Source organism: Bos grunniens, chromosome X, assembly GCF_055505025.1.
Source record: "Bos grunniens cultivar Pamir isolate PY7600 chromosome X, Bosgru_T2T1.0, whole genome shotgun sequence".
Taxonomy (NCBI): domain Eukaryota; kingdom Metazoa; phylum Chordata; class Mammalia; order Artiodactyla; family Bovidae; genus Bos; species Bos grunniens.
The window spans coordinates 16,009,039-16,036,191 of record NC_141194.1 but is presented as its reverse complement, the minus strand read 5'-3'; the positions used below and the strand labels follow the sequence as shown (position 1 = coordinate 16,036,191).

Genomic DNA, 27,153 nt, shown 5'->3' with positions numbered 1-27,153 from the left:
CTCTGAGATTCAGATTTTACACCACTTCCCAGAGTTCCCTGGAACAGGATTCAGTTCTGGTTGCACACCACACTGACTTGTTTAATAACACACTCTGTGTTGACTTTCTTCCCTTGCCTTCTCACTTCTTCACTCCTTTACCTATATTTCCTGGGATCTCCTTGCAAACAAACCACTTACACTCGAATTCTTGCCTCAGGTTTTACTTTTAGGGGAACTCAGATTATCTAGAAAGATAAGGCCTGGTTACCATCCATGGGAACGGGTTTCTGATAGCTAGCTCCATTGGTGACTTGAGTGAGAAAGTGGGGAATGGAAGGAGAGAGGCTTCATTTCAGGGAGATAAATAAGAGAGGAATGATGGAGCAGATACTTCAGAAGCAAAGTTATCAGGACTTACCCGGTGGTCCAGTCGTTAAGACTCTGCCTTCCAATGCAGGGAGGCTTTGGTTCAATTCCTGTTTGGGTAACTCAGGTCTTAAATACTGCAGACTGTGGCCAAAAATTAAAAAAAAAAAAAAAAGGCAAAGTTACCAACTGAAGAGACAGAATATTGACCTCACATTTTGGGTCAATAGGATTTAATCCCTCTTGCTAATCGCACCGTAACTACTGTGAGGGCTCACCTTTCTCCAACGATGCCCTGTCTTGGAGAAATGTGGTATTGCCTCTGGTGGAAGTTATTGGGCCTGCTCCCTCACCCTGATGTGGGCAGGTGACCTAGGCTAGACCATGGGACGCCCTCTCCCAAGTGTTTGAATCCTAAGTGATATAAGACTATGAAGACTAGTGAAAGGTCATTTATCACAGCACTCTGGTGCTAAACAGACTTTCCCAAGCATTTTAGTCTCAAAAAACCTTGCAACTAATTAACTTTTGCTCCAGGTTGCCAGTGGCAGTTTGTGCACCAAGAATCCTAATTAATAAAACAGGGCTAGAAGAAAGGATTTCACAGAATGAGAATGATTTGTTTCTACTCAGAATCTTTGCTTTTCTGAAAAATCTCTTTAATAATCTAAAGCTTGTTTTATTGCATTTTGCATCTTTCTCCCCCCCACACACCTCAGTTTTATTGAGCTATAATTGACCTGTAACCTTGTATGTGTTTAGGGCAGCAGTCCCCAACCTTTTTGGCACCAGGGACTGGTTTCATGGAAAAAAAAATTTCCATGGACCAGAGTGGGGGTGGGGAGATGGTTTCAGGATGATTCAAACACATACATTTATTGTGCACTTTATTTCTATTATTATTACATCAGTTCTACCTCATACTTCAGGCATTAGATGCTGGGGATTGGGGACCCTGGATTAAGGTGTACAATGTGATTTTGTACATGTAGATATTGTAAAATGATTACCACAGTAAGGTTAGATAAAAAACACCTATCACCTCTCATAGTTAACTTTTGTGTGTGTATGTTTGTTTGTGGTGAGAAACATTTAAGACTTACTCTTCTAGCAACTTTCTAGTATAGAATATAGTATTGTTAACTACAGTCAGCATGCTGTATGTCTCCCTATTTCTCCTCCTGCCACCCCTCTCCTAAAAGCTCCTGGCAACCACCATTCTACTCTCTGTTTCTCTGCAGTCAGCCTTTTTGTTAGATTCTACATGTAAGATCACACAGTACTTGTCTTTATCTGACTTATTTCACTTAGCGTAGTGCTGTCAAGGTTGTCACAAATGGCAGGATTTCCTACTCTTTTATGGCTAGTTCCTGTGGTCATATATGGATGTGAGAGTTGAACTGTGAAGAAGGCTGAGCGCCGAAGAATTGATGCTTTTGAACTGTGGTGTTGGAGAAGACTCTTGAGAGTCCCTTGGACTGCAAGGAGATCCAACCAGTCCATTCTGAAGGAGATCAGCCCTGGGATTTCTTTGGAAGGAATGATGCTAAAGCTGAAACTCCAGTACTTTGGCCACCTCATGCGAAGAGTTGACTCATTGGAAAAGACTCTGATGCTGGGAGGGATTGGGGGCAGGAGGAGAAGGGGACGCCAGAGGATGAGATGGCTGGATGGCATCACTGACTCGATGGACATGAGTCTGGGTGAACTCCGGGAGTTAGTGATGGACAGGGAGGCCTGGCGTGCTGTGACTCATGGGGTCGCAAAGAGTCGGACACGATTGAGCGACTGATCTGATCTGATTGTGTATACCTGGAGAAGGCAATGGCACCCCACTCCAGTACTCTTGCCTGGAAAATTCCATGGATGGAGGAGCCTGGTGGGCTGCAGTCCATAGGGTCGCTAAGATTCAGACAAGATTGAGTGACTTCACTTTCACTTTTCACTTTCATGCATTGGAGAAGGAAATGGCAACCCACTGCAGTGTTCTTGCCTGGAGAATCCAAGGACAGAGGAGCCTAGTGGGCTGCCATCTATGGGGTCCCAGAGTCGGACACGACTGAAGTGACTTAGCACCATTGTGTATACCACATCTTCTGTCTCCATTTATCTGTTGATGGACACTTAGGTTATTTCCATCTCTGTTTGTTGTGAATTACAATGCTGCAGTGAACATGGGGGTGAACATATATCTTCAAGATAGTGATTTAATTTCCTTTAGATATATAAATTCAGAAGTGGGATTGCTGGATCATTCAGTTCAGTCACTCAGTTGTGTCCAACTCTTTGTGACCCCATGGACTGCAGCACGCCAGGCTCCCCTGTCCATCACCAATTCCTGAAGCTTGCTCAAACTCATGTCCATTGAGTCAGTGAGGCTATCCAACCATCTCATCCTCTGTCGTCCCCTTCTCCTCCTGCCTTCGATCTTTCCCAGCATCAGGGTCTTTTCCAGTGAGTCAGTTCTTTGCATCAGGTGGCCAAAGTATTGGAGTTTCAGCTTCAGCATCAGTCCTTCCAATGAATATTCAGGACTGATTTCCTTTAGGATTGACTGGTTTGATCTCATAGGGTAGTTTTATTTTTAATTTTTTTGAGGAACCTGCATATTGTTTTCTATAGTGACTGAACCAATTTATATCTCTACCAACTGTGCACAAAGGTTACATTCTCTCTACATCATTCCCAACACTGTTTTCTCATGTCTTTTTGATAATAACCATCCTGTGTGAGATGATACCACATTGTGGTTTTGATTTGCATTTCCATGATGTTTAGTACATACTTTTCATGTACCTGAGAGGCCATATGTATATACTCTTTTGGAAAATGTCTATTCAGGGCCTTGGCCCATTTTAAAATTAAATTATTTTGGTTTTATGCTATTGAATTGCATGAGGTCTTTACATATTTTGGATATTAACCCCTTATCAGATATATGGTTTGCAAATGTTCTCTCAGTTCCATAGGTTGCCTTTTCCTATTGTTGATTGTTTCCTCTGCTGTAGAGAAGCTTTGTAGTTTGATGTATTTTTAAAAATTTGTTTATTCGATGTTTCTTTTTGCTTTTGTTGCTTATGCTTTTAGTGTTGTTTTTTTTTTCAGTAGCTCACTCCTTTATTGTTGAATAGTATTCCTTTGTTTGGATGTATCAAATTTGTATTTTTTTTTTTTTTTTACTTTACAATATTGTATTGGTTTTGCCATACATCAACATGCATCTGCCACGGGTGTACACATGTTTGCCATCCTGGACCTCCCTCCCACCTCCCTCCCCATACCATCCCTCTGGGTCATCCCAGTGCACCAGCCCCAAGCTTCCTGTATCCTGCATCAAACCTGGACTGGCGATTCATTTCTTATATGATATCCAAAAAGTTATTACCAAGACCCATGTCAAGGAGATTTTCCCCTGTTTTCTTCTAGGAGTTTTATGGTTTTGAAGAGGAAAAGTTAAACTTTTACATAACTGCCTTCTCCTTCTGCTTCTGTAACTTGGCTTGCCCCTTGCAAAGTCTAGATCATGTAGGTCACATAGTCTCAGAAAGTGGGGACTTGAAATACTAGGAACTAGAGTTTATTCTGCTCATCCTTGTCTTGCTCTTTGCAATTGCTCAGCCCCTGCAAACCTGCTTAATCATGACTGTCCAGGCCAGGCATCCCCCTCCCCATCTTGACTGCTATTCCTGAGACCAAAACCCCTTAGTTTAAACCAGCCTATTAACAGCTAGTGTTGCCCACTACAGTCTGTCTATAAAAACTCTGTAATCCCTTTGTTCAGGGTGTTAACTCCTCTGGGCCCGCCGGCATAACAAATCTGAGTTCTCCAACTCTCTGAGTGTGGTGCTTGGTTTCTCGAGTACTGGTTTCTGCAACAGTTTCAAGCCTTATATTTAAGTCTTTAATCCATTTCAAGTTAATGTTTGTAAGTGGTATAAGATATGGGTAGAGTTTCATTCTTTGGCATGTCAATGTCCAGTTTTCACAACATTTATTGAAGAACTACTCAGATTTTTTTTCCTGAAAACCTGTGTTCAATGTGGAAAGTTAAGAAAGTACAGGAAAGTATTCTGAAGAAGGGTGGAAAAACACCTTATAATTCCATTGCTCAAAGGCAAATACTATTGATTTAGTTGAGATGCTACCATGTATGCAATTTAGTATACAGTTTATGAAATATGGCATACTTCTTTTTTAAAAGTTAACATAACATACATCATTTCTTTATTTCAATAACAACTTCTAAAATACAATTTTAATGAGTCAGAATGTTGTCTTATGGATATAACATACATTTCTAAAATTTTTCCACCATCATTTAATATTCTGTCTCTCTCAAAACTCTTATCATAAAAAATAATTTCCGGAGCAACTTCTTTCATAAATCTTGGCCTGGCAGTTTTGATTCTGTCTTCAGGCTTGATTCCCAGAAGTGGAGTTACTGTTTCAAAAGGAATGAACATTTTAAAAACTCCGGAGAGATTGTGACAGAATGTCCAGATAATAAGATACCAATTTATATTTCCACCAGTGATCTTCATGGGATTTTCTTTTAATGGTTCATGTGACAGAAGCCAGCTATTTCATTTCTTTTTTCTTTGATTTGGATTGATTCAGCTTCCTTCCTTCTGAATTATCTTTGTACTAATATTTTTCTCAGGGATTTATATGAACTCTTTATTAAAACTATTAACCTGTTTCATTTCTGAAAACATGTCCTTGCTTCATTGTTTACCTTTTCAGCTGATTATGATACTTTTAGCTATTCAACCATTTACATTTTATACAGTTAAGCCCAGGAGACATTTTCCTTATGAAAATATCTTTGAGTTTTTCACTGTTTTAAACTTGTAAAGTCTTCCCTCAGCCCAATTTTTAATAAACATTCATTTTGGATAGTATGTCTTGAATTTTCTGTTAAGTAATATTTCCCACATGCTGTCTTTTGCCCACTTAAAAAAATTAGTTTATTTTTTATTGAAGGATAATTGCTTTACAGAATTTTGCTGTTTTCTGTCAAACCTCAACATGAATCAGCCATAGCTATACATATATCCCCTCCGTTTTGAACCTCCCTCCCATCTCCCTCCCCATCCCACCCCTCTAGGTTGATACAGAGCCCCTGTTTGAGTTTCCTGAGCCATACAGCAAATCCCCGTTTGTTGTTGGTTTTTTTCCTTAAACAGGGATTAGCGTCCCCCTCAAGGCCTAGACAGTAAAGAGTCCGTTTACAAAGTGGGAGAGCCAGGTTCGCTCCTGGGGAAGCATCTCCCGGAGAAGGGAATCGCTACCCACTGCAGTATTCTTGCCTGGAGAATTCCACAGACAGAGGTGCCTGGAGGGCTACAGTCCACAGGGGTCGCAAATAGTCTGAGCACGACTGAGTGGGTTCAGGACTCTATTTCACTCGACAGTAGAGTGAATGTTCTCTGTGTCAAATGCAGCACCCATATATCATTATCTTTAGCCGTCAAGAAAATCCTTATTCAAAAGAAATCAGACGCACAGTGTCGAGGAGGAGAAAACATGGAGTCAGGGGCCTGGGAACAAGGGACGGGAAGCTGGTTTCATGGGAGCTGTGGCAGGGACTCAGCATTCATTTGCATAACCAGAAGGCACTGCACGCAATACAGTTTCCATTTACTATTTCAATTTATTGTAGATTTCTTTTAAATGTAGTATTTCGAAGAATGACCCTTCATCCACTTTCGTGAAAAGATCTGCAGACACTTGACCCAGACTTGCCCTTGTCATGCCTCACCCTCACTAAGTAGGAGTAAGCATTCCCTTGTCCGTATGTGTACAGGCACAGTGGCGATATAGAAAGCCAACACCCCAATTTTTGGAGGTCTTATGAGAGAAACAAGGCCAACATTGTTGTATGCAAAAACAGACCTTGAGGAGTGAACGTTCTGAGGCAGGGTTTATTCCTGGGGTTTCTATACTTAACAGTTTTCTGTGTGTTTATCATTTGAAATCATGAGGTTAGGTTTCCGTCTTCTCAGAGGACACTCTCAGCCATGTCCAACTATTTTGTAACCCCGTGGACTGCAGCACTTCAGGTTTCTCCGTCTATCATCCACTCTCAGAGCTTACTCATACTCATGCCCTTCGAATCAATGGTGCTATCTAACCATCTCATTTTCTGTCGTCTCTTTCCTCCTCCAACCTTTAGTCCTTCCCAGCATCACAGTCTTTTCCAGTTAGTCCATTCTTTGCATCAGGTGGCCAAAGTATTGGAGTGTCAGTGTCAGCATCACTTCCTCCAATGAATATTCAGGACTGATATCCTTTAGGGTGCACTGGTTGGATCCCTTTGCTATCCAAGGGACTCTCAAGAGTCTTCTCCAAGACCATAGTCCAAACCCTGTGACTTTGGACTGTGATTTTTTCAATGATTTGGCCTTCAGCTTTCTTTATAGTCCAACTCTCACATCGGTACATGACTATTGGAAAAACCATAGCTATGACTGGATGGACCTTTGGTGGCAAAGGAATATCTCTGCTTTTTAATATGCTGTCTTGGTTGGTCCTAGCTTTTCTGCCAAGTAGCAAGCCTCTTTTAATTTCATGGCTGAGGTCACTGTCCTCTGTGATCATTGTACTTAGTTTTAATATAAGTTTAATATTATATCTGTTACAAGTTTGTCAGCAAGGAAATTACCTCGAGTGAAGAAACTTCTAAACAAACGTAAATGAGATATGAGCCTTTACATAAAATCTGTTAAGAATAATGATGCTTTAGTAATGTCTGTCTAAAATAGTCTCTCCAGATTGGGGTAGCCAACCCAATGTCCAAGGAGCTGTGGCTGCGCGGGCGCAGGAGGGCCTAGAGGAGCTATGCCATGTTGAAGGTCAGGAAGGGTGGCGGTGAGGAGCTACCCCTCATCCAAGGTAAGGAGCAATGGCTGTGCTTTGCTGGAGCAGCCGTGAAGAGATACCCCACGCCCAAGGTAAGAGAAACCCAAGTAAGATGGTAGGTGTTGCAAGAGGGCATCAGAGGGCAGACAAACTGAAGCCATACTCACAGAAAACTAGTAAATCTAATCACACTAGGACCACAGCCTTGTCTAACTCAATGAAACTAAGTCATGCCCGTGGGGCAACCCAAGATGGGCAGGTCATGGTGGAGAGATCTCACAGAATGTGGTCCACTGGAGAAGGGAATGGAAAACCACTTCAGTATTCTTGCCTTGAGAACCCCATGAACAGTATGAAAAGGTAAAATGATAGGATACCGAAAGAGAAACTCCCCAGGTCAGTAGGAGCCCAATATGCTACTGGAGATCAGTGGAGAAATAACTCCAGAAAGAATGAAGGGATGGAGCCAAAGCAAAAAGAATACCCAGCTGTGGATGTGACTGGTGATAGAAGCAAGGTCCAATGCTGTAAAGAGCAATATTGCATAGGAACCTGGAATGTCAGGTCCATGAATCAAGGCAAATTGGAAGTGGTCAAAGAAGAGGTGGCAAGAGTGAATATTGACATTCTAGGAATCAGCGAACTGAAATGGACTGGAATGGGTGAATTTAACTCAGATAACCATTACATCTACTATTGCGGGCAGGAATCCCTCAGAAGAAATGGAGTAGCCATCATGGTCAACAAAAGAGTCCAAAACGCAGTACTTGGATGCAATCTCAAAAATGACAGAATGATCTCTGTTCATTTCCAAGGCAAACCATTCAATATCACAGTAATCCAAGCCTGTGCCCCAACCAGTAACACTGAAGAAGCTGAAGTTGAGCAGTTCTATGAAGACCTACAAGACCTTTAAGAATTAACACCAATAAAAGATGTCCTTTTCATTATTCGGGACTGGAATGCCAAAGTAGGAAGTCAAGAAACACCTGGAATAACAGGCAAATTTGGCCTTGGAATACGGAATGAAGCAGGGCAAAGTCTAATAGAGTTTTGCCAAGAAAATGCACTGGTCATTACAAACACCCTCTTCCAACAACACAAGAGAAGACTCTATATATGGACACCACCAGATGGTCAACACCAAAATCAGATTGACTATATTCTTTGCAGCCAAAGATGGAGAAGCTCTATACAGTCAGCAAAAACAAGACCAGGAGCTGACTGTGGCTCAGACCATGGACTCTTTACTGCCAAATTCAGACTTATGTTGAAGAAAGTAGAGAAAACCACTAGACCATTCAGGTATGACTTAAATCAAATCCTTTATGATTATACAGTGGAAGTGAGAAATACATTTAAGGGCCTAGATCTGATAGACAGAGTGCCTGATGAACTGTGGAATGAGGTTCCTGACATCGTACAGGAGACAGGGATCAAGACCATCCCCATGGAAAAGAAATGCAAACAAGCAAAATGGCTGTCTGGGAGGCCTTACAAATAGCCGTGAAAAGAAGAGAAGTGAAAAGCAAAGGAGAAAAGGAAAGATATAAACATCTGAATGCAGAGTTCCAAAGAATACCAAGAAGAAATAAGAAAGCCTTCTTCAGCAATCTATGCAAAGAAATAGAGGAAAACAACAGAATGGGAAAGACTAGAGATCTCTTCAAGAAAATCAGAGATAAGAAAGGAACATTTCATGCAAAGATGGGCTCGATAAAGGACATAAATGGATGGACGTAGCAGAAGCAGAAGATATTAAGGAGAGATGGCAAGAATACACAGAAGAACTGTACATAAAAGATCTTCATGACCGAGATAATCATGATGGTGTGATCACTGACCTAGAGCCAGTCATCCTGGAATGTGAAGTCAAGTGGGCCTTAGAAAGCATCACTACGAACAAAGCTAGTGGAGGTGATAGAATTCCAGTTGAGCTATTCCAAATCCTGAAAGATGATGCTGTGAAAGTGCTACACTCAATATGCCAGCAAATTTGGAAAACTCAGCGGTGGCCACAGGACTGGAAAAGGTCAGTTTTCATTCCAATCCCAAAGAAAGGCAATGCCAAAGAATGCTCAAACTACCACACAATTGCACTCATCTCACACGCTAGTAAAGTAATGTTCAAAATTCTCCAAGCCAGACTTCAGCAATATGTGAACTGTGAACTTCCTGATGTTCAAGCTGGTTTTAGAAAAGGAAGAGGAACCAGAGATCAAATTGCCAACATCCACTGGATCATGGAAAAAGGAAGAGAGTTCCAGAAAAGCGTCTATTTCTGCTTTATTGACTATGCCAAAGCCTTTGACTGTGTGGATCACAATAAACTGTGGAACATTCTTCAAGAGATGAGAATACCAGACCACCTGAACTGCCTCTTGAGAAATTTGTATGCAGGTCAGGAAGCAACAGTTAGATCTGGACATGGAACAACAGACTGGTTCCAAATAGGAAAAGGAGTACGTCAAGGTTGTATATTGTCACCCTGCTTATTTAACTTATATGCAGAGTATATCATGAGAAATCCTGGACTCGAAGAAGCACAAGCTGGAATCAAAATTGCCAGGAGAAATGTCAATAACCTCAGATAGGCAGATGACACCACCCTTATGGCAGAAAGTGAAGAGGAACTAAAAAGCCTCTTGATGAAAGTGAAAGTGGAGACTGAAAAAATTGGCTTAAAGCTCAACATTCAGAAAACGAAGATCATGGCATCCGGTCCCATCACTTCATGGGAAATAGATGGGGAAACAGTGTCAGACTTTATTTTTCTGGGCTCCAAAATCACTGCAGATGGTGACTGTAGCCATGAAATTAAAAGATGCTTACTCCTTGCAAGGAAAGTTATGACCAACCTAGATAGCATATTCAAAAGCAGAGACATTACTTTGCCAACAAAGGCTCGTTTAGTCAAGGCTATGGTTTTTCCTGTGGTCATGTATGGATGTGAGAGTTGGACTGTGAAGGCTGAGTGCCAAAGTATTGATGCTTTTGAACTATGGTGTTGGAGAAGACTCTTGAGAGTCCCTTGGACTGCAAGGAGATCCAACCAGTCCATTCTGAAGGAGATCAGCCCTGGGATTTCTTTGGAAGGAATGATGCTAAAGCTGAAACTCCAGTACTTTGGCCACCTCATGCGAAGAGTTGACTCATTGGAAAAGACTCTGATGCTGGGAGGGATTGTGGGCAGGAGAGAAGGGGACGACAGAGGATGAGATGGCTGGATGGCATCACTGACTCGATGGACGTGAGTCTGGGTGAACTCCAGGAGTTGGTGATGGACAGGGAGGCCTAGCATGCTGTGATTCATGGGGTTGCAAAGAGTCGGACACGACTGAGCGACTGATCTGAACCTCTAAGGGTTGTTTGTGCTAAACTAAGTGTTGGAAGTCTATTACCTAGCTAAGTCATTTTCCAAATAACATAAGATTTTGAAACATTTACTACTGAACACTAATTTCCTCTTACAGAGAAACTATAGAGATTTGAGATTAAAAATGAATGATGTTTTGTGCCATCCTAAATGTTCTACGAAAACAAAGGTTTCAGAAATTATCACTGGTATTTATGCTCACCAATCCATAAAATGCTAATAGAAAAGTCAGTTCTTGGTAGCTTAAGGGGACTAGGGACTGTGTTTTTGGTAAAGAAGGTATGAGGAATGGAATTGCATTTTGTGAAGGGAAAAGGAAGTAAGCCTGACTTATAGGTGGCTTTTTAGGATGGAATAACAGTAATGGGTACAGAAAGTGATGAGGTTTGTGAAAAGTGAACCGTGAGGAAAGAGTTTTGTATATGGTTACGACTAAGTTTAAAATAAATTTAATTAAGTTTACCTTCTAAGTAAAGTAAAGTAGCTCAGTCGTGTCCAACTCTTTGCAATCCCATGGACTGTAGCCTACCAGGCTCCTCTGTCCATGGGATTTTCCAGGCAAGAGTACTGGAGTAGGTTGCCATTTCCTTCTTTTAAGTAAAGTAAGCTGGTGCAAAAACTTGAATTTAGCTTCTGTCTCTGTTAAGAGGACACCTTCTCTTCAGATACTGAACTGCCTTTGATAAAAGATTTAAGTCTCTTTATCTCTTAAAAGGTCTGCTCTGAAATCCTTTATTTTTATTTTGGCTAAGTAAATAGCCATTGTTTCACAATGACCTATGAGCCTATCTGATTAAGTGTTCTAATCCTTTTTGATATTTGTTGACAAAACTTCCTAAATCGTAGTAATAAAGAAGATTTCTACCTAACATTGGAATGCTTCATAGGGCCCCTGAAACATCCCAAAGAGAGATATTACACTAATTAGGTTCATTTTGTATCCAGAATTAGACGGGAAGTATTGTCAAGTGAGTAATAAGTTTTGGGATATATTGTATGGTAAATGTTCAGTTCAGTTCAGTCACTCAGTCGTGTCCGAATCTTTGCGACCCCATGGACTGCAGCATGCCAGGCCTCCCTGTCCATCACCAACTCCCAGAATTTACTCAAACTCACGTCCATTGAGTCGGTGATGACATCCAACCGTCTCATCCTCTGCCAACCCTTTCTCCCGCCTTCAATCTTTCCCAGTATCAGGGTCCTTTCCAATGAGTCAGTTCTTTGCATGAGGTGGCCAAAGCATTGGAGCTTCACCTTCAGCATCAGTCCTTCCATGAATATTCAGGACTGATTTCCTTAGGATGGACTAGTTGGATCTCCTGGCTGTCCAAGGGACACTCAAGAGTCCTCTCCAACACCACAGTTCAAAAGCATCCATCCTTTGGGCTTTTTAATATGCTGTCTAGGTTGGTCATGGTAAATGTTATTAATATAGTTAGCCTAGAAACTGTATGGAGTTCTTAAAATTCTGATATGTTTGGGTTAAATGTTATCAGTCATAATTCTAGTTACTATCTCAAAATATTGTTATAGGACTAATCAAGTTTCGCCTCTTCAAGAAGATTTATAGAAAGGACTTTTGGATAAATACCAGTTTCTGAACTGCATAAGGATTCTAATAGAAAACCTCAAGACTTCACAAAGGTTAACAAAAGACTGAATGAACTGGTGAGTATGCTTATAACTTTTATGGTTTCTATCTGAAAAATTACTAATTTGAATCTGTGTTTTCCAGGTGTAAGAAAAAAAAACAACCTTCCTCTCACACTAATTATGACAGTAATTTGGTAAAAATATATTTTAGGAAGAAATTGAAACATTTATCTTTTCTCTATATCTGAACCCTCCAGAGATTGGGAGCTCTTAGTTTCTAGTAACTTTATCAGATAAAAGTTCAGTCTGAGACTCTATTAAAGTCTCAGCAAAGCAAAAAATCTATGATCAATTATGGTTACATAAGTCATCAGGCCAAGTTTACTGAGACCAGACCAGTATTATAAACTGTTTTTAGTTCGGTTATATTTGGTAAAAATGACAGTGATTTTAGGGAGAAAAAGATGTTTCAATGAATGTTAAATTTCAGCTTGTTAATGGAGGTCTGTATCTACTAAGACTCATTTCCTGTATATTTCTTTGCTGTTAGGGTATATTAATGTAAAATTTAATTGAATTATTAAAGGACACTCTAGGGTTGTTTCTGAAGCTTATCTCAATAATCTGTCTTTTGGATGAAGCTCAGAGGCCTCACACATGATGTGCAATCAAGAAGAAGACATATTTTAAGGAACTGTCTCCAACCTGGAAGGACCTTTCTATCAGGTACTCTTCACTAGCTCATGCACAGTGAAACTGAAGGGAAATTGACTCTTGGGTTAACTCCCACTTCCAAAGGCCCCTAAGCTGGGCTGGTCTACAGAGGGGCCTGCTGACCTCAAACTCACCTTAAAACAAAGCTCAAACAGAGGAAATTATAATACATGAGGATGAGAAGAAAGCAACATCACAAGTAGACTGCTTGCCCAAGATGCTGATCTGACTTTTACAATCATTTGTAATGTTTTCTTGATTTCTTGGAACTAAGACTATCAATCACATGTTTTCTATCATGGACACGATTCTATGCTAGTTTAAAACTCAATCCAGTTGTTGGATTGTGGCCAAATACCTGTGCCTAGTACTTCTGGGTTACCTTGGTGGATTTCTGTTCCCTAGGGCTGATTGGATACCCCCTAGGGAATTTATTTTAGATGAGTGTTCAGTCTTGTTCTATCTATTCATGATATTACTAGATGAGATCCTCTCACATGGCCAATTAATAATACCTGCTCTGATGCTGTCCATAGATTTAAGTTTTCTCTTAGGGTCATTCAAACTCAAGCAGAGTGACAAGCTAAGTCTCAATAGAAAAATTTAACCTCTCATCTATTGCATGGAAAACTCTCATAATTATAGGGTGGATCTACATGGTTAATGGAAATGGTTAAATCATACTAAAAATGATCAACCTGGTAATTATGATACAAGGCTGGGTGCTTTATGAACTGTGCCTATTATTACTCTTAGAGAGAGTGATTGGTATGGAACTCAGTGGATTTGTGGCACTAATTTATGGCCTGACATCTACAGGAATGGATACAAAGGTGTAGCCTGGGATTCCCATGAATTTAAGGTCATACATGTTAACAAATTAGAGGTAACCCCAACCAATCTACCATTGGTATGATCCCAGTGGGTCAAAGATCTGTATTCTACTGGCATGACCATTTAGCAGCTTGTGTGTTGTGTGTGTGCCCCTTCAATGGGGTTGGAGGATGTAATTGACCATATGGAAGCCTTAAGAACTTTCATAAGCTTTAAATACTAGTAACCTGGCTATGAGCCTATTGAATTCTGAGATCTCTATGATGAGAAAGGCAGTGCTACACAACTGCAAGGCCCTTGACACCTTACAGCATTTGGGGAAGATACTTGTGCTATAATTCAAAGTGAATGCTATATTTTCATACTTGACAAATACTTTAATGTAACACATTTGATGAACCACATTAAAAAAACATATTTCTGCCTTAAGTGACCCATTCCCTAGTCTTGATGATTTTTACGGAAAAAAAAAAAAAAAACCCGGTTTGGTGTGGGAGGCTCATGGCTAAAATATTTACTTTTAATTCCACTAATGTTACTCACTATGCCATTTGTATTTTGCTTATTTCACAAGATTATTATTTCTTATATTATCAAGTGTATGACAGCCTCCAATGAAAATGACTAGACTTGAAGCAGTTGATCAAATGTGTAGCTCGATGAATGATAAATGATTGTAATAGTGTACCTCTAGGTATGAAAAGATGCAATGATAGGGAATACTTTCCTGGACCATAACTAGAAGACAGGTGTCCAGAGATCTTTGACTATTAAAACCTCGTCCAGTAATAGCACATTGAGTGTCTTATCAACAAAAAGCTTCTTCAGAACTGGGAATGAGCCTTCCCAGCAACATGGGACAAACTGGTCATGAAATGCCCCCCAAAGTATGGTTGGATTCATGACCACAAGGGGCTGTGTCAACTACAAATTGGCACTTACCAAGAACACTGAGAATGACTGAACAACAAAGGCATTTGCCATCTGCATCTGCAGAGACTGAACCCCATGCTGCTATACCTGTTGACCTTCAACAATCCCTGAGGGAGTTCAGGGTGGAGTGAGGCACTCTGTGCTCTAGGGAATCTGGTGCGACAGGTCTTCAGATAGTTGGATGTTTTTAGGAACAGATTTTATGATCTCAACCCTTGCATCTCCTCATATCTAGAGAAGCACTAAATCCCTTCATGGTGACCTCAGATCCTCATGACTCACAGAAAACTTTTGTAAAATGAGTGCTTCATGGCACAGAACTCCCTTCACCAAAACCTTATATATTGACTTTTCCCCACTGCCCCTTTGGAGCAGTCTCTGAGAGCTATCTGAGATGCTGCCTCCTGGGCTTCAGTTCTCAGTTTGCCCCAGATAAAACTTAACTCACAACTCTCAAGTTGTACATCTTTTTTTTCATTGACAATAGCTACTTTAAGTCCTAAAACATGATGCTGTCAAAGTGCTGCACTCAATATGTCAGCAAATTTGGAGAACTCTGCAGTGGCCACAGGACTGGAAAAGGTCAGTTTTCATTCTAATCCCCAAGAAACGCAATGCCAAAGAATGTTCAAAGTACTGCACCATTGCATTCATCTCACACGCTAGAAAAGTATGCTCAAAATCCTCCAAGCCAGGTTTCAACAGTATATGATGTACAGAATACAACAATTTTCAGATGTTCAAGCTGGATTTCGAAAAGGCAGAGGAACCAGAGATCAAGTTGTCAACATCTGTTGGATCAGAGAAAAAGCAAGAGAGTTCCAGAAAAACATCTACTTATGCTTTATTGACTACACCAAATCTTTTGACTGTGTGGATCACAAAAAACTGTGGAAAATTCTTAAAGAGATGGGACTACCAGACCGCCTTATCTGCCTCCTGAGAAATCTGTATGTAGGTCAAGAAGCAACAGTTAAAACTGGACATGGAAAAACAGACTGGTTCCAAATCGTGAAAGGAGTACATCAAGGCTATATACTGTCACCCTGCTTACTCAACTTCTATGCAGAGTACATCATGTGAAATGCTGTGCTGGATGAAATGCAAGGTGGAATCAAGATTGCCAGGAGAAATATCAAAAACCTCAGATATGCGGATGACACCACCATTATAGCAGAAAGTGAAGAAGAACTAAAGAGCCACTTGATGAAAGTGAAAGACGAGAGTGAAAGAGTTGGCTTAAAGCTCAGCTCAGATCAGATCATATTAGTTGCTCAGTCATGTCCGACTCTTTGCGACCCCATGAATGGCAGCATGCCAGGCCTCCCTGTCCATCACCAATTCCCGAAGTTCACCCAGACTCACGTCCATCGAGTCAGTGATGCCATCCGGGCATCTCATCCTCTGGCGTCCCCTTCTCCTTTGCCCCCAATCCCTCCCAGCATCAGAGTCTTTTCCAATGAGTCAACTCTTCGCATGAGGTGGCCAAAGTACTGGAGTTTCAGCTTTAGCATCATTCCTTCCAAAGAAATCCCAGGGCTGATCTCCTTCAGAATGGACTGGTTGGATCTCCTTGCAGTCCAAGAGACTCTCAAGAGTCTTCTCCAACACCATAGTTCAAAAGCATCAATTCTTTGGCGCTCAGCCTTCTTCACAGTCCAACTCTCACATCCATACATGACCACAGGAAAAACCATAGCCTTGACTAGACGAACCTTTGTTGGCAAAGTAATGTCTCTGCTTTTGAATATGCTATCTAGGTTGGTCACAACTTTCCTTCCAAGGAGTAAGGGTCTTTTAATTTCATGGCTGCAGTCACCATCTGTAGTGATTTTGGAGCCCAGAAAAATGAAGTCTGACACTGTTTCCACATCTATTTCCCATGAAGTGATGGGATCGGATGCCATGATCTTCGTTTTCTGAATGTTGAGCTTTAAGCCAATTTTTTCAGTCTCCACTTTCACTTTCATCAAGAGGCTTTTTTAGTTCCTCTTCCCTTTCTGCCATAAGGGTGGTGTCACCTGCATATCTGAGGTTATCGATATCTCTCCCGGCAATCTTGATTCCAGCTTGGGCTTCTTCTAGTTCAGCGTTTCTCATGATATACTTTGCATATAAGTTAAACAAACAGGGTGACAATATACAGCCTTGACGTACTCCTTTTCCTATTTGGAACCAGTCTGTTGTTCCATGTCCAGTTCTAACTGTTGCTTCCTGACCTGCATACAAATTTCTCAAGAGGCAGTTCAGGTGGTCTGGTATTCCCATCTCTTGAAGAATGTTCCACAGTTTATTGTGATCCACACAGTCAAAGGCTTTGGCATAGTCAATAAAGCAGAAATAGATGCTTTTCTGGAACTCTCTTCCTTTTTCCATGATCCAGCAGATGTTGGAAATTTGATCTCTGGTTCCTCTGCCTTTTCTAAAGCCAGCTTTAACATCAGGAAGTTCACAGTTCACATATTGCTGAAGCCTGGCTTGGTGAATTTTGAGCATTACTTTACTAGCGTGTGAGATGAGTGCAATTGTGTGGTAGTTTGAGCATTCTTTGGCATTGCCTTTCTTTCGGATTGGAATGAAAACTGACCTTTTCCAATCCTGTGGCTACTGCTGAGTTTTCCAAATTTGCTGGCATATTGAGTGCAGCACTTTCACAGCATCATCTTTCAGGATTTGGAATAGCTCAACTGGAATTCTATCACCTCCACTAGCTTTGTTCATAGTGATGCTTTCTAAGGCCCACTTGACTTCACATTCCAGGATGACTGGCTCTAGGTCAGTGATCACACCATCGTGATTATCTGGGTCGTGAAGATCTTCTTTGTATAGTTCTTCTGTGTACTCTTGCCATCTCTTCTTAATATCTTCTGCTTCTGTTACGTCCATCCATTTATGTCCTTTATCGAGCCCATCTTTTCATGAAATGTTCCTTTCGTATCTCTGATTTTCTTGAAGAGATCCCTAGTCTTTCCCATTCTGTTGTTTTCCTCTATTTCTTTGCATTGAATGCTGAAGAAGGCTTTCTTATCTCTTCTTGCTATTCTTTGGAACTCTGCATTCAGATGTTTATATCTTTCGTTTTCTCCTTTGCTTTTACCTTCTCTTCTTTTCACAGCTATTTGTAAGGCCTCCCCAGATAGCCATTTTGCTTTTTTGCATTTCTTTTCCATGGGGATGGTCTTGATCCCTGTCTCCTGTACAATGTCACGAACCTCATTCTACAGTTCATCAGGCACTCTATCTATCAGATCTAGGCCCTTAAATCTATTTCTCACTTCCACTGTATAATCATAAGGGATTTGATTTAAGTCATACCTGAATGGTCTAGTCGTTTTCCCTACTTTCTTCAATTTAAGTCTGAATTTGGCAATAAGGAGTTCATGGTCTGAGCCACAGTCAGCTCCTGGTCTTGTTTTTGCTGACTGTATAGAGCTTCTTCATCTTTGGCTGCAAAGAATATAATTAGTCTGGTTTTGGTATTCACCATCTGGTGATGTCCATGTACAGAGTCTTCTCTTGTGTTGTTGGAAGAGGGTGTTTGTAATGACCAGTGCATTTTCTTGGCAAAACTCTATTAGACTTTGCCCTGCTTCATTCCGTATTCCAAGGCCAAATTTGCCTGTTATTCCAGGTGTTTCTTGACTTCCTACTTTGGCATTCCAGTCCCATATAATGAAAAGGACATCTTTTATTGGTGTTAGTTCTTAAAGGTCTTGTAGGTCTTCATAGAACTGCTCAACTTCAGCTTCTTAAGTGTTACTGGTTGGGGCACAGGCTTGGATTACTGTGATATTGAATGGTTTGCCTTGGAAACGAACAGAGATCATTCTGTCGTTTTTGAGATTGCATCCAAGTACTGCATTTTGGACTCTTTTGTTGACCATGATGGCTACTCCATTTCTTCTGAGGGATTCCTGCCCACAGTAGTAGATATAATGGTAGAACAAGCAGTAGTAGAAAAGTTGGCTTAAAGCTATATAGTAGTAGAAAAAGTTGGCTTAAAGCTCAACATTCAGAAAACTAAGATCATGACATCCAGTGCCATCACTTCATGGCAAATAGATGGGGAAACAATGGAAACAGTTGAGAGATTTTATTTTCCTGGGCTCCAAAATCACTGCAGATGGTGACTGCAGCCATGAAATTAAAAAACGCTTGTTCTTTGGAAGAAAAGCTATGACCAAATTAGATAGAATATTAAAAAGCAGAGAGATTACTTTGCCAACACACGTCCATCTAGTCAAAGCTATGGTTTTTCTAGTAATCATGTATGGATGTGAGAGTCGGACTATAAAGAAAGCTGAGTGCCAAAGAACTGAGGCTTTTGAACTGTGGTGTTGGAGAAGACTGTGAGAGTCCCTTGGACAGCAAGGAGAGCCAACCAGTCCATCCTAAAGGAAATCAGTCCTGAATATTCATTGGAAGGACTGATGCTGAACCTCCAATACTTTGGCCACTAGATGCAAAGAACTGACTCATTGGAAAAGACCCTGATGCTGGGAAAAACTGAAGGTGGGAGGAGAGGGGACAACATAGGATGAGATGGTTGGATGGCATCACCAAACCCGATGGACATGAGTTTGAGTAAGCTCCAGGAGTTGGTGATGGACAGGAAGGCCTGGTGTTCTGCAGTCCATGGGGTCACAACGAGTTGGACACGTCGGAGTGACTGAACTGAACTGAACTGAATTTCATAGTCTAATGTGATGGACAGGGAAGGCTGGTATGCTGCAGTCCATGGGGTCGCAAAGAGTCACTGAATTGAACTGAACTGAATGAGTATGAGGAATATTCCAGCTATTTTGGGGAAGGGTGGGGATTTCCAGGAATTGGGCCACTGCTCACTTTTTTTCTTTCTGGTGGGCCTTGGAACTCTCATGGTGCCTGTGGGTATGTAATTGACCATGCTGATGTGTTACAACAAACTTATACTGAGGCTCAAAGTCGACTGGAAGTCAACTTATCCACCATCTTGCACCTAGTTGGTTTTTAATCAGTTTATGTCATGTTCTCGGGCTCTGTCATTCTTTTAAAGGTTGTGCCCTGCCCCCTACCCTCCTGTTTCAAAATCAGTTCTCAAACCTTTTTCTCAATCTTCAGTTCTTACCTGGGGATTGGAGATAAGGTGGTGGGGGTGACCGTAAAGAGAAGCTTTCAGCGTCTTCTGGACTTATTGGAAAACTAGGAATTCTTCCTCCTCCCAGGAAACACTTTCTTAAAGTCCTCCCTTTCCCTCCTCCCCCACCCTTTCTCCCACAACTTCCCCTGCAGCAATTCAGGCTACAATTGTCAGAGCACAATAAGGCTGAAGCCGGAGAAGGGTCATGCAAAGGCTGTGCTAGATGCATACAATTAGAATATCTACATGGGAGGTAGAGTCAGGGAATGTGAATGTATAAAAAAAATCTCCAGGTAATTCTTATTTGCAAGCTATAGTGGAAGACATTGTACCACATCATAAAAAGTTGGCAGCAAAGTAGCAAGTCAATTAAATATTTAGTTTAATGAAAATAATTGTTGGAAATATGATTACTAAATTGAATACAAAATCCAGAGCAAAATCTTAAAAAAGAAGATTTATATAATAAATTGACTTCCCTGGTGGCTCAGAGGGTAAGGAGTCTGCCTGCAATGCACAGACCTGGGTTTGATCCCTGGTTTGGGACGATCTCCTGGAGAAGGAAATGGCAACCCACTCCAGTATTCTTGCCTGGAATCCCATGGATGGAGAAGTTTTATGACCCTAGACTACATTAGTAAATATGAGAATTTTTGGATGTAAAAGCAAAACAAGACAACCAAAAATAAAGCCTATTAATTCTTAAATGGGTGATATAAAAAAATTACTCATTTGCTCTTCATTTTGACAACTGAAGAAGCATAGTTTAAGGGTTACATGTAATGAACTTAAAGGCAGTCACTCCTAGAATTAAGAACCACCTTTCAAATTATCACCAAAGAAAAGAAAACAATGCAAGTGAGAAGAAAATGTAGAAAATATAGCAAATGAGCCAAAAACAGAGTATGACATAGATTCCAGAAATAGGAACAAATGCATCAATTCTTATGCTAATTGTAAATGCTTTACACTCTGTAATAAAGTCTTGCTCAGACTAGGCTAAAAACAAAATGATTATGTGCTGCTTATAAAAGACAACCTGAAATGTAATTACACACGGTTAAAATTAAAAGGGTTAATAAAGACATTAATTCAAAAGTGGGCAAAAGAAAGTAAACAAGTGGGACCTGATTAAACTTAAAAGCTGTGACCAACCTGCACAGCATATTAAAAAGCAGAGACATTACTTAGCCAACCAAGGTCCATCTAGTCAGAGCTACGGTTTTTCCAGTGGTCATGTATGGATGTGAGAGTTGGACTATAAAGAAAGCTGAGTGAAGGAGAGGAGCCAAGATGGCGGAGGAGTAGGATGGGGAGAACACTTTCTCCCCTACAAATTCATCAAAAGAGCATTTAAAAGCCGAGTAAATTCCACAAAACAACTTCTGAATGCTGGCAGAGGACATCAGGAACCCAGAAAAGCAACCCAAGTCTTCGAAAGGAGGTAGGAAAAAATATAAAAGACAAAAAAAGAGACAAAAGAGGGAGGGACAGAGTTCTGTCCTGGGAAGGGAGTCTTAAAAAGAGAGAAGTTTCCAAACATCAGGAAACCTCACTGCCGAATCTGTGCTGAGCTTTGGAAGCACAGAGGGCAACATAACAGGGAGGAAAAATCAATAAACAATTAAAACTCTCAGATTGCGAGCCCTACGGTAAGTCCCCCAGCGGAGAAGCAGCGCAGACGCCTGCACACGCCATTAGCAAGCGGGGGCTGGGCAGGGAGGCGCGGCGTGGGCTGCATCGCTTAGAGTAAGGACCTGGCCTGAATACCCTGAGCGCTATCTGAGTGAATAATCTGGGCTAGCAAACCAGACTGTGGGATATCTATCACGTGAAAAGCCAGCCCTAACCTAAGACACTGCCAGGCCCGTGCATGGAAGAAAGGACTAAACAGAGATAGCAGGCTGCAGACCTTCCCCCTCTGGTGACAAGCAGCCAGAGCCGGAAGGGGGAAATCGCAGCCCCAGAGAGACATTATCTATAAAACTGTAAGCAGGCTTCTTTGCTAACTAAAACTTCTTGGGGGTCTGGACGGTCAACATCTCCCTGAGAAGGTGCGCCGGTTGTACACCTAGATAACAGAGTGGCGGGGAGGCAATAAGTTGCAGCAATCGCGCTTGCTAAACACCTCATCACCTGAGTTGCTCAGACCTGGGAAGGGCACAAAACGCAGGCCCAACCGAGTCTGCGCCTCTGAGGACTACCCGAGTGCCTGAACCTGAGCGGCTTGGACCTGGGAGGTGCATGCAGCCCAGGACTGGCCACGGATGGTTCCCGGCAGAACAACCTAGAGCCTGAGCAGTGTGGGCAGGGAGGCTACACGCGCCGTGAGCGGGGGCAGACCCAGTGTGGCTGAGGCACTGCGAGCACACGCCAGTGTTACTTGTTTGCAGCATCCCTTCCTCCCTCCCTCCCCACAGCACGACTGAACAAGTGAGCCTAAAAAAAAAAAAAAAAAGTGTCCTCCACCGTCCCCTTTGTGTCAGGGCGGAAACCAGGCACTGAAGAGACCAGCAAACAGAAGAAGCTATAACAGAGGGAATCGCCTTGGAAGCTACAGGCAATAGATTAAAACCTGTGGTTACTACCGACTACATAGGAAGAGGCCTATAGATCTTAAGAAATAAAAGTAGGACCAAGGAACTAGCCAAAAATGAGCTGAACCCACAATACGCACAACAAAACCAGAGAAAGTCCTCGATATATTTTTACTATTTTTACAATCATTCTTTTTTTTTTTAATTAAAAAAAATTTTAACTCGTCTATTATTCCTTTAATTTTCACTTTTATAACCTATTGCTTTGCAAAAAAAAAGACCCTATTTTTTTTCTTCAGCAAACTTCATATATATATATTTTTAAAATTTTTTGACCTTGTTATTTTTTTTTCTTCTTTTCTTTAACATTGTATTTTTTAAATTCCAAACTCTACTCTAGATTTTTAATTTTAGCTTTTTGGTATTTGTTATCAATTTTGTACCTATAGTTTTTTTATAATTTCTGTGACTTTTTTTTCTCTGTTTCTTTCTCTTCTTCTTTTATATAACATTGTATATCTGAAATTCCAAACTCTACTCTAGATTTTTAATTTATGCTTTTTGGTATTTGATATCAATTTTGTACCTGTATTTTCTTTATAGTTTTTGCAACATTGTTTTTTTTTTTTTTTTCTCTCTCTCTTTTTCTTCTTCTTTTTTTTAACATTGTATTTTTGAAATTCCAAACTCTACTCTAGACTTTTAACTTTTGCTTTTTGGTATTAGTTATCAATTTTGTACCTACATTTTCTTTGTAATTTTCACGACCTTGTTTGTTTTTGTTTGTTCATTTTTTCTTTCTTTTCTTTCTTCTTTTCTTTTACATCATATTTTTAAAATTCCAAACTCTACTCTAGATTTTTACTTTTTGCTTTTATGTATTTGTTACTAATTTTGTACCTTTAAGAACCCAATCTTCAGTACCCATTTTTCACTAGGGAACTAGATTACTGGCTTAACTGCTCTCTCTCCCTTTGGACTCTCCTTTTTCTCCACCAGGTCCCCTGTGTCTCCTCCCTAACCCCTCTCTACTCTACCCAACTCTGTGAATTTCTGTGTGTTCCAGATGGTGGAGAACACTTAGGGAACTGATTACTGGCTGGATCTGTCTCCCTCCTTTTCATTCCCCCCTTTTATCCTTCTGGCCACCTCTGTCTCCTTCTCCTTCTCTTCTCTGTATAACTCCGTGAACATCTCTGAGCGGTCCAGTTGTGGAGTGCACATAAGGAACTGATTATTGGCTAGCCCACTCTCTCCACTATTGATTCCACCTCATCTCATTCGGGTCACCTTTAACTCCCTCCTCGCTCTTCTCTTCTCCATGTAACGCTGTGAACCTCTCTGGGTGACCCTCACAGTGGAGAAACTTTTCATCTTTAAGGTAGATGTTTTATCAATGGTGCTGTATAGAAGGAGAAGTTTTGAAACTACTGTAAAAATAAGACCAATAACTGGACACAGGAGGCTTAAATCCAAACCCTGACTCCAGGGAACTCCTGACTCCAAGGAACATTAATTGAAAGGAGCTCATCAAACGCCTCCATACCAACACTGTAACCAAGCACCACACAAGGGCCAACAAGTTCCAGGGCAAGACATACCAAGCAAATTCTCCGGCAACAAAGAAACACAGCCATGAGCTTCAAGATACAGGCTGCCCAAAGTCACCCCAAAACCATAGACATTGCATAACTCATTACTGGACATTTCATTGCACTCCAGAGAGAAGAAATACAGCTCCACCCACCAGAACACTGACACAAGCTTCGCTAACCAGGAAACCTTGACAAGCCACCTGTACAAACCCATACACAGCGAGGAAACGCCACAATAAAGAGAACTCCACAAACTGCCAGAATACAGAAAGGACACCCCAAACTCAGCAATTTAAACAAGATGAAGAGACAGCGGAATACCCAGCAGATAAAGGAACAGGATAAATGCCCACCAAACCAAACAAAAGAGGAAGAGATAGGGAATCTACCTGATAAAGAATTCCAAATAATGATAGTGAAATTGATCCAAAATCTTGAAATCAAAATGGAATCACAGATAAATAGCCTGGAGACAAGGACTGAGAAGATGCAAGAAACGTTTAACATGGACCTAAAAGAAATAAAAAAGAGTCAATATATAATGAATAATGCAATAAATGAAATTAAAAACACTCTGGAGGCAACAAATAGTAGAATAACAGAGGCAGAAGACAGGATTAGTGAATTAGAAGATAGAATGGTAGAAATAAATGAATCAGAGAGGACAAAAGAAAAACGAATTAAAAGAAATGAGGACAATCTCAGAGACCTCCAGGACAATATTAAAGGCTACAACATTCGAATCATAGGGGTCCCAGAAGAAGAAGACAAAAAGAAAGACCATGAGAATATACTTGAGGAGATAATAGTTGAAAACTTCCCTAAAATGGGGAAGGAAATAATCACCCAAGTCCAAGAAACCCAGAGAGTCCCAAACAGGATAAACCCAAGGCGAAACACCCCAAGACACATATTAATCAAATTAACAAAGATCAAACACAAAGAACAAATATTAAAAGCAGCAAGGGAAAAACAACAAATAACACACAAGGGAATTCCCATAAGGATAACAGCTGATCTTTCAACAGAAACTCTTCAAGCCAGGAGGGAATGGCAAGACATACTTAAAGTGATGAAAGAAAATAACCTACAGCCCAGATTATTGTACCCAGCAAGGATCTCATTCAAGTATGAAGGAGAAATCAAAAGCTTTTCAGACAAGCAAAAGCTGAGAGAATTCAGCACCACCAAACCAGCTCTACAACAAATACTAAAGGATATTCTCTAGACAGGAAACACAAAAATGGTGTATAAATTCGAACCCAAAACAATAAAGTAAATGGCAACGGGATCATACTTATCAGTAATTACCTTAAACGTAAATGGGTTGAATGCCCCAACCAAAAGACAAAGACTGGCTGAATGGATACAAAAACAAGACCCCTACATATGTTGTCTACAAGAGACCCACCTCAAAACAGGGGACACATACAGACTGAAAGTGAAGGGCTGGAAAAAGATTTTCCATGCAAACAGGGACCAAAAGAAAGCAGGAGTAGCAATACTCATATCAGATAAAATAGACTTTAAAACAAAGGCTGTGAAAAGAGACAAAGATGGTCACTACATAATGATCAAAGGATCAATCCAAGAAGAAGATATAACAACTATAAATATATATGCACCCAGCACGGGAGCACCGCAATACGTAAGACAAATGCTAACAAGTATGAAAGGAGAAATAAACAATAACACAATAATAGTGGGAGACTTTAAGACTCCACTCACACCTATGGATAGATCAACTAAACAGAAAATTAACAAGGAACCACAAACTTTAAATGATACAATAGACCAGTTAGACCTAATTGATAGCTATAGGACATTTCATCCCAAAACAATGAATTTCACCTTTTTCTCAAGCACACATGGAACCTTCTCCAGGATAGATCACATCCTGGGCCATAAATCTAGGCTTGGTAAATTCAAAAAAATAGAAATCATTCCAAGCATCTTCTCTGACCACAATGCAGTAAGATTAGATCTCAATTACAGGAGAAAAACTATTAAAAATTCCAACATATGGAGGCTGAACAACACGCGGCTGAATAACCAACAAATCACAGCAGAAATCAAAAAAGAAATCAAAATTTGCATAGAAATGAAAGAAAATGAAAACACAACAACCCAAAATCTGTGGGACACTGTAAAAGCAGTCCTAAAGGGAAAGTTCATAGGAATATAGGCATATCTCAAGAAACAAGAAAAAAGTCAAATAAATAACCTAACTCTACACCTAAAGCAACTAGAAAAGGAAGAAATGAAGAACCCCAGGGTTAGTAGAAGGAAAGAAACATTAAAAATTAGGGCAGAAATAAATGCAAAAGAAACAAAAGAGACCATAGCAAAAATCAACAAAGCCAAAAGCTGGTTCTTTGAAAGGATAAATAAAATTGACAAACCATTAGCCAGACTCATCAAGAAACAAAGGGAGAAAAATCAAACCAATAAAATTAGAAATGAAAATGGAGAGATCACAAGAGACAACACAGAAATACAAAGGATCATAAGAGACTACTATCAACAATTATATGCCAATAAAATGGACAACGTGGAAGAAATGGACAAATTCTTAGAAAAGTACAACTTTCCAAAACTGGGCCAAGGAAGAAATAGAAAATCTTAACAGACCCATCACAAGCACAGAAATTGAAACTGTAATCAAAAATCTTCCAGCAAACAAAAGCCCAGGTCCAGACGGCTTCACAGCTGAATTCTACCAAAAATTGAGAGAAGAGCTAACACCTGTCCTACTCAAACTCTTCCAGAAAAGTGCAGAGGAAGGTAAACTTCCAAACTCATTCTATGAGGCCACCATCACCCTAATACCAAAACCTGACAAAGATCCCACAAAAAAAGAAAACTACAGGCCAATATCACTGATGAACATAGATGCAAAAACCCTTAACAAATTTCTAGCAATCAGAATCCAACAACACATTAAAAAGATCATACACCATGACCAAGTGGGCTTTATCCCAGGGATGCAAGGATTCTTCAGTATCTGCAAATCAATCAATGTAATACACCACATTAACAAATTGAAAAATAAAAACCATATGATTATCTCAATAGATGCAGAGAAAGCCTTTGACAAAATTCAACATCCATTTATGATAAGAACTCTCTAGAAAGCAGGAATAGAAGGAACATACCTCAACATAATAAAAGCCATATATGACAAACACACAGCAAACATTATCCTCAATGGTGAAAAAGTGAAAGCATTTCCTCTAAAGTCAG

General features: G+C 40.5%; 1 long non-coding RNA gene across 2 annotated transcripts in view; it reads right to left on the bottom strand.

Annotated features, from left to right (window-relative positions):
- Positions 1-323: 323 nt before the first annotated feature.
- The window catches only part of LOC147339861 (uncharacterized), an 82,859-nt gene continuing 56,029 nt past the window's right edge, over positions 324-27,153 (bottom strand). Inside the window, exon 3 of one of the 2 annotated variants that reach the window (XR_015158832.1) lies at positions 324-492. This is a non-coding gene — a long non-coding RNA (uncharacterized LOC147339861). Of the gene's footprint in view, positions 493-3,936; positions 4,790-27,153 lie in introns of those variants that run through there. The other variant, XR_015158831.1, reaches the window with a different exon arrangement.